Source organism: Schistocerca americana, unplaced genomic scaffold, assembly GCF_021461395.2.
Source record: "Schistocerca americana isolate TAMUIC-IGC-003095 unplaced genomic scaffold, iqSchAmer2.1 HiC_scaffold_352, whole genome shotgun sequence".
In the NCBI taxonomy this organism is placed as follows: Eukaryota; Metazoa; Arthropoda; class Insecta; order Orthoptera; family Acrididae; genus Schistocerca; species Schistocerca americana.
Window position 1 is genome coordinate 70,001 of NW_025726074.1, and position 7,500 is coordinate 77,500.

The 7,500-nt window shown below is 50.6% G+C and overlaps 1 non-coding gene across 1 annotated transcript in view; it reads left to right on the top strand.

Moving 5' to 3' along the window:
• The first annotated feature begins 6,155 nt into the window (after positions 1-6,155).
• LOC124580784 overlaps positions 6,156-7,500 on the top strand; it is a 1,910-nt gene continuing 565 nt past the window's right edge. Inside the window, exon 1 of the ribosomal RNA XR_006973312.1 lies at positions 6,156-7,500. This exon is cut by the window's right edge and continues 565 nt beyond it. This is a non-coding gene — a ribosomal RNA (small subunit ribosomal RNA).

Below are 7,500 nucleotides of genomic sequence, written 5' to 3' on the forward strand. Positions count from 1 at the left end.
AGACGAGTAACTACATGGCGGCCTCGCCGTGTCACTAATGTACAGAGATACAACAGTTTCGACTGGAACCGGATGAAACGTATACACGGCGCTGATTAGTAATAGATAGAGCCATCAAAATACAGATAATGTATACAACTGTCCGTATACATGCTGAAAGACTCTGCTCACAATCACAACCACACGTCAGCCAGACACTCTTATCACGCACTACTCTCTGCCTGTAACAGGTAACAGGCACAGAGACAATATGTAAGCACCAGCATGGAACAACACCCAGTGCATCCTCTCCGCCACATTAGACTATCCACACTATCATAACCAGACCGGGAGGTCCACTCACAAAACAGAATATCCCACCCTTCCGACAACCACCATTGCTCAGCTAAGCCACCAACACCCACACATGTCCTACACAGGGGTACACCCAACATCACAATACTGCCTCCTGTCACAGCACACAAACAATGGCAGGAATGAAAGACACAGGTCTGCCACAAGCATGGAATCAGAGCGCCGCCTGTTATGAGCCAAAGGTGCACCCTGACGTGGCAAATCAGATGATGCCGCAGTCATTTACTTACGATAATCACAATCAACAAACCGGCCCCCCCCCCCCCCAAAACACCTTTCCTTACAACAATGTGTACCTTAACCTAACCCGTATTGTGCCTTAACCTAACCCGTATTGTGCCTTAACCTAACCCGTATTGTGCCTAACCTAACCCGTATTGTGCCTTAACCTAACCCGTATTGTGCCTTAACCTAACCCGTATTGTGCCTTAACCTAACCCACGTTGTGCCTTAACCTAACCCACGTTGTGCCTTAACCTAACCCACGTTGTGCCTTAACCTAACCCACGTTGTGCCTTAACCTAACCCACGTTGTGCCTTAACCTAACCCATATTGTGCCTTAACCTAACCCATATTGTGCCTTAACCTAACCCATATTGTGCCTTAACCTAACCCATATTGTGCCTTAACCTAACCCATATTGTGCCTTAACCTAACCCATATTGTGCCTTAACCTAACCCATATTGTGCCTTAACCTAACCCATATTGTGCCTTAACCTAACCCATATTGTGCCTTAACCTAACCCATATTGTGCCTTAACCTAACCCGTATTGTGCCTTAACCTAACCCGTATTGTGCCTTAACCTAACCCGTATTGTGCCTTAACCTAACCCGTATTGTGCCTTAACCTAACCCGTATTGTGCCTTAACCTAACCCGTATTGTGCCTTAACCTAACCCGTATTGTGCCTTAACCTAACCCGTATTGTGCCTTAACCTAACCCGTATTGTGCCTTAACCTAACCCGTATTGTGCCTTAACCTAACCCGTATTGTGCCTTAACCTAACCCGTATTGTGCCTTAACCTAACCCGTATTGTGCCTTAACCTAACCCGTATTGTGCCTTAACCTAACCCACGTTGTGCCTTAACCTAACCCACGTTGTGCCTTAACCTAACCCACGTTGTGCCTTAACCTAACCCACGTTGTGCCTTAACCTAACCCACGTTGTGCCTTAACCTAACCCACGTTGTGCCTTAACCTAACCCACGTTGTGCCTTAACCTAACCCATATTGTGCCTTAACCTAACCCATATTGTGCCTTAACCTAACCCATATTGTGCCTTAACCTAACCCATATTGTGCCTTAACCTAACCCATATTGTGCCTTAACCTAACCCATATTGTGCCTTAACCTAACCCATATTGTGCCTTAACCTAACCCATATTGTGCCTTAACCTAACCCATATTGTGCCTTAACCTAACCCGTATTGTGCCTTAACCTAACCCGTATTGTGCCTTAACCTAACCCGTATTGTGCCTTAACCTAACCCGTATTGTGCCTTAACCTAACCCGTATTGTGCCTTAACCTAACCCGTATTGTGCCTTAACCTAACCCGTATTGTGCCTTAACCTAACCCGTATTGTGCCTTAACCTAACCCGTATTGTGCCTTAACCTAACCCGTATTGTGCCTTAACCTAACCCGTATTGTGCCTTAACCTAACCCGTATTGTGCCTTAACCTAACCCGTATTGTGCCTTAACCTAACCCGTATTGTGCCTTAACCTAACCCGTATTGTGCCTTAACCTAACCCGTATTGTGCCTTAACCTAACCCGTATTGTGCCTTAACCTAACCCGTATTGTGCCTTAACCTAACCCGTATTGTGCCTTAACCTAACCCGTATTGTGCCTTAACCTAACCCACGTTGTGCCTTAACCTAACCCACGTTGTGCCTTAACCTAACCCACGTTGTGCCTTAACCTAACCCACGTTGTGCCTTAACCTAACCCACGTTGTGCCTTAACCTAACCCACGTTGTGCCTTAACCTAACCCACGTTGTGCCTTAACCTAACCCACGTTGTGCCTTAACCTAACCCACGTTGTGCCTTAACCTAACCCATATTGTGCCTTAACCTAACCCATATTGTGCCTTAACCTAACCCATATTGTGCCTTAACCTAACCCATATTGTGCCTTAACCTAACCCATATTGTGCCTTAACCTAACCCATATTGTGCCTTAACCTAACCCATATTGTGCCTTAACCTAACCCATATTGTGCCTTAACCTAACCCATATTGTGCCTTAACCTAACCCGTATTGTGCCTTAACCTAACCCGTATTGTGCCTTAACCTAACCCGTATTGTGCCTTAACCTAACCCGTATTGTGCCTTAACCTAACCCGTATTGTGCCTTAACCTAACCCGTATTGTGCCTTAACCTAACCCGTATTGTGCCTTAACCTAACCCGTATTGTGCCTTAACCTAACCCGTATTGTGCCTTAACCTAACCCGTATTGTGCCTTAACCTAACCCGTATTGTGCCTTAACCTAACCCGTATTGTGCCTTAACCTAACCCGTATTGTGCCTTAACCTAACCCGTATTGTGCCTTAACCTAACCCGTATTGTGCCTTAACCTAACCCGTATTGTGCCTTAACCTAACCCGTATTGTGCCTTAACCTAACCCGTATTGTGCCTTAACCTAACCCGTATTGTGCCTTAACCTAACCCGTATTGTGCCTTAACCTAACCCACGTTGTGCCTTAACCTAACCCACGTTGTGCCTTAACCTAACCCACGTTGTGCCTTAACCTAACCCACGTTGTGCCTTAACCTAACCCACGTTGTGCCTTAACCTAACCCACGTTGTGCCTTAACCTAACCCACGTTGTGCCTTAACCTAACCCATATTGTGCCTTAACCTAACCCATATTGTGCCTTAACCTAACCCATATTGTGCCTTAACCTAACCCATATTGTGCCTTAACCTAACCCATATTGTGCCTTAACCTAACCCATATTGTGCCTTAACCTAACCCATATTGTGCCTTAACCTAACCCATATTGTGCCTTAACCTAACCCATATTGTGCCTTAACCTAACCCATATTGTGCCTTAACCTAACCCATATTGTGCCTTAACCTAACCCATATTGTGCCTTAACCTAACCCATATTGTGCCTTAACCTAACCCATATTGTGCCTTAACCTAACCCATATTGTGCCTTAACCTAACCCATATTGTGCCTTAACCTAACCCATATTGTGCCTTAACCTAACCCATATTGTGCCTTAACCTAACCCATATTGTGCCTTAACCTAACCCATATTGTGCCTTAACCTAACCCATATTGTGCCTTAACCTAACCCATATTGTGCCTTAACCTAACCCATATTGTGCCTTAACCTAACCCATATTGTGCCTTAACCTAACCTATATTGCGCCTTAACCTAACCCATGTTGCGCCTTAACCAAACCTATGTTGCGCCTTAACCTAACCTATGTTGCGCCTTAACCTAACCTACGTTGCGCCTTAACCTAACCTATATTGCGCCTTAACCTAACCTATATTGCGCCTTAACCTAACCTATATTGCGCCTTAACCTAACCTATATTGCGCCTTAACCTAACCTATATTGCGCCTTAACCTAACCTATATTGCGCCTTAACCTAACCTACGTTGCGCCTTAACCTAACCCACGTTGCGCCTTAACCTAACCCACGTTGCGCCTTAACCCAACCCACGTTGCGCCTTAACCCAACCCACGTTGCGCCTTAACCCAACCCACGTTGCGCCTTAACCCAACCCACGTTGCGCCTTAACCCAACCCACGTTGGGCCTTAACCCAACACACGTTGGGCCTTAACCCAACACACGTTGGGCCTTAACCCAACACACGTTGGGCCTTAACCCAACACACGTTGGGCCTTAACCCAACACACGTTGGGCCTTAACCCAACACACGTTGGGCCTTAACCCAACACACGTTGGGCCTTAACCCAACACACGTTGGGCCTTAACCCAACACACGTTGGGCCTTAACCCAACACACGTTGGGCCTTAACCCAACACACGTTGGGCCTTAACCCAACACACGTTGGGCCTTAACCCAACACACGTTGGGCCTTAACCCAACACACGTTGGGCCTTAACCCGCTCTGTAATTGTCATACGACGCGTTAAATTAGTGTAGTGTTGCCTAACTGCAACCCCCGCAATATAGTTTGCTACTCGCACTGCCTGGTCCCCAGTGTATCGCTTCATGTTAAACACCTTGCAGCGATACACTGTAATGTGGATGGCAGCAGGACGTACATGCTCAATGCCCTTCGCAGTTGTTCATTGGCATTCGCATGGCGAAGCACTTAGCCTACGCTGTGGTACGGCCTGTGTCAACTGTCCGCTGATGTTGTACGTCCAAATCACACACTGTACTGCACATTGGTCCTCATGTACTGAATGATACATCGTGGTACATGTGACCGTACAACGACTGCGCCAACAACGGCGAACCATGCGGTCCAACTGTTGTGCACTCAGCTATGTGTCGTCTCCCTATAAGAGCCGGATTGCAGTGTGGTATGCCCTGGATGGCGATCAGCATGAGCCGTCTGTTGATGTAGTGGCGCGTGTTGTCAGACGTAGTCGTCTCTTCTCACACACCGTGACAGCATGGTGCACTGCGTTCCACATCTGCGACATGCGACAGAGGCCGGTTGACAGTCGTTCGCGCAATGGACATCGCATACGTACGGGGGCCACCTTCCACGTGTTCGCGAAGCGTGCACATGTTGTTGCGTGTATGTGGGCAGACATAGTGTGTCGTGACACCTGACACAGGCATGCAACAATCGTTGAATTTGCAAATGGCGATGGACGTCTACGTTTGCTGGTGACGTTACGCAAATGAACAACTGGTAAACCGTTGTGGTGCGGTTGTTCTCGCTAGAGGTGAATCAGTGATGGCGACGATCGGTTGAGCTACCAACCGGTTGTTTCAGCGATACCCACCATGCCCACGAACGTGAATGGCATGTGGGTGTGAAGCGATACGCGGCGGTGGCTGGGTGGGACCGTCCCCGGCCGGTGAGGGGGGGCCTCCCGGCGTGCTGGCCGCGCGGTGCGTGGGCGCACGCGCTACAGCCGGCTGGTGGGGGCGGCCAGTGGCAGGCGCGCCGGCCGACGGAGGCGGCAGGCGGCGCAGCTGCGCGCCGGCGCACCCTGCACGCGGCGCCGTGCGGCCAAAGTAGGTCCTCGCGGGCCCGGTGCGAAGCGCGGTGGACATCTGCAGTGTGCTGGTCCGATTGAGGACTGTGTGCGCTGAGGATGCGCCGCCGCCCGGCGCTCGGCGCCGCGACGCCGTCTGCTGCTCGGTCGCCTCTGCGGTTCTCGCAGGTGGTTTGTATCGCAGCTGTGCGGACGTGTTGGCGCGTGCGCTGTGCTGGGAGAGTTCGCTTCGGCACCCAAGTGGGGCTTTTGTCCTTCTGTGGCGCTGGCGTTGGAGCTGCCGGCCACCGTAGGTGGCGCGTGTTGTCTCCCGCCGGCAATGCCACGACAGCACGCTCCCGGGCCTCTGTCGGCAGCGGCAAGCTCAGTTGGGAGCACGGGTGGTCGCACCTAAAGCGTCTACTCGCCAAACTCCGGGCGATTGCGCCTCTCTCGAACCCGACCAAGTACTTAGGACGGCGCTGCGCGCCGCCGGGACCTGAGAGGGTTTCGAGGTGTATCGTGCAGGGGAGCTCAGCCTCCTCCTGTTTGCAGAATAATTGAGCGGACGCTTGCGTGTTCGCGCGGGCCCCCGGGACACACTCCCGGGCGGCCGGCTGCTCAGCTCTAGTTGACGCAGCTCCCTGGTTGATCCTGCCAGTAGTCATATGCTTGTCTCAAAGATTAAGCCATGCATGTCTCAGTACAAGCCGCATTAAGGTGAAACCGCGAATGGCTCATTAAATCAGTTATGGTTCCTTAGATCGTACCCACGTTACTTGGATAACTGTGGTAATTCTAGAGCTAATACATGCAAACAGAGTCCCGACCAGAGATGGAAGGGACGCTTTTATTAGATCAAAACCAATCGGTCGGCTCGTCCGGTCCGTTTGCCTTGGTGACTCTGAATAACTTTGGGCTGATCGCACGGTCCTCGTACCGGCGACGCATCTTTCAAATGTCTGCCTTATCAACTGTCGATGGTAGGTTCTGCGCCTACCATGGTTGTAACGGGTAACGGGGAATCAGGGTTCGATTCCGGAGAGGGAGCCTGAGAAACGGCTACCACATCCAAGGAAGGCAGCAGGCGCGCAAATTACCCACTCCCGGCACGGGGAGGTAGTGACGAAAAATAACGATACGGGACTCATCCGAGGCCCCGTAATCGGAATGAGTACACTTTAAATCCTTTAACGAGTATCTATTGGAGGGCAAGTCTGGTGCCAGCAGCCGCGGTAATTCCAGCTCCAATAGCGTATATTAAAGTTGTTGCGGTTAAAAAGCTCGTAGTTGGATTTGTGTCCCACGCTGTTGGTTCACCGCCCGTCGGTGTTTAACTGGCATGTATCGTGGGACGTCCTGCCGGTGGGGCGAGCTGAAGGCGTGCGACGCGCCTCGTGCGTGCTCGTGCGTCCCGAGGCGGACCCCGTTGCAATCCTACCAGGGTGCTCTTGAGTGAGTGTCTCGGTGGGCCGGCACGTTTACTTTGAACAAATTAGAGTGCTTAAAGCAGGCAAGCCCGCCTGAATACTGTGTGCATGGAATAATGGAATAGGACCTCGGTTCTATTTTGTTGGTTTTCGGAACCCGAGGTAATGATTAATAGGGACAGGCGGGGGCATTCGTATTGCGACGTTAGAGGTGAAATTCTTGGATCGTCGCAAGACGAACAGAAGCGAAAGCATTTGCCAAGTATGTTTTCATTAATCAAGAACGAAAGTTAGAGGTTCGAAGGCGATCAGATACCGCCCTAGTTCTAACCATAAACGATGCCAGCCAGCGATCCGCCGCAGTTCCTCCGATGACTCGGCGGGCAGCCTCCGGGAAACCAAAGCTTTTGGGTTCCGGGGGAAGTATGGTTGCAAAGCTGAAACTTAAAGGAATTGACGGAAGGGCACCACCAGGAGTGGAGCCTGCGGCTTAATTTGACTCAACACGGGAAACCTCACCAGGCCCGGACACCGGAAGGATTGACAGATTGATAGC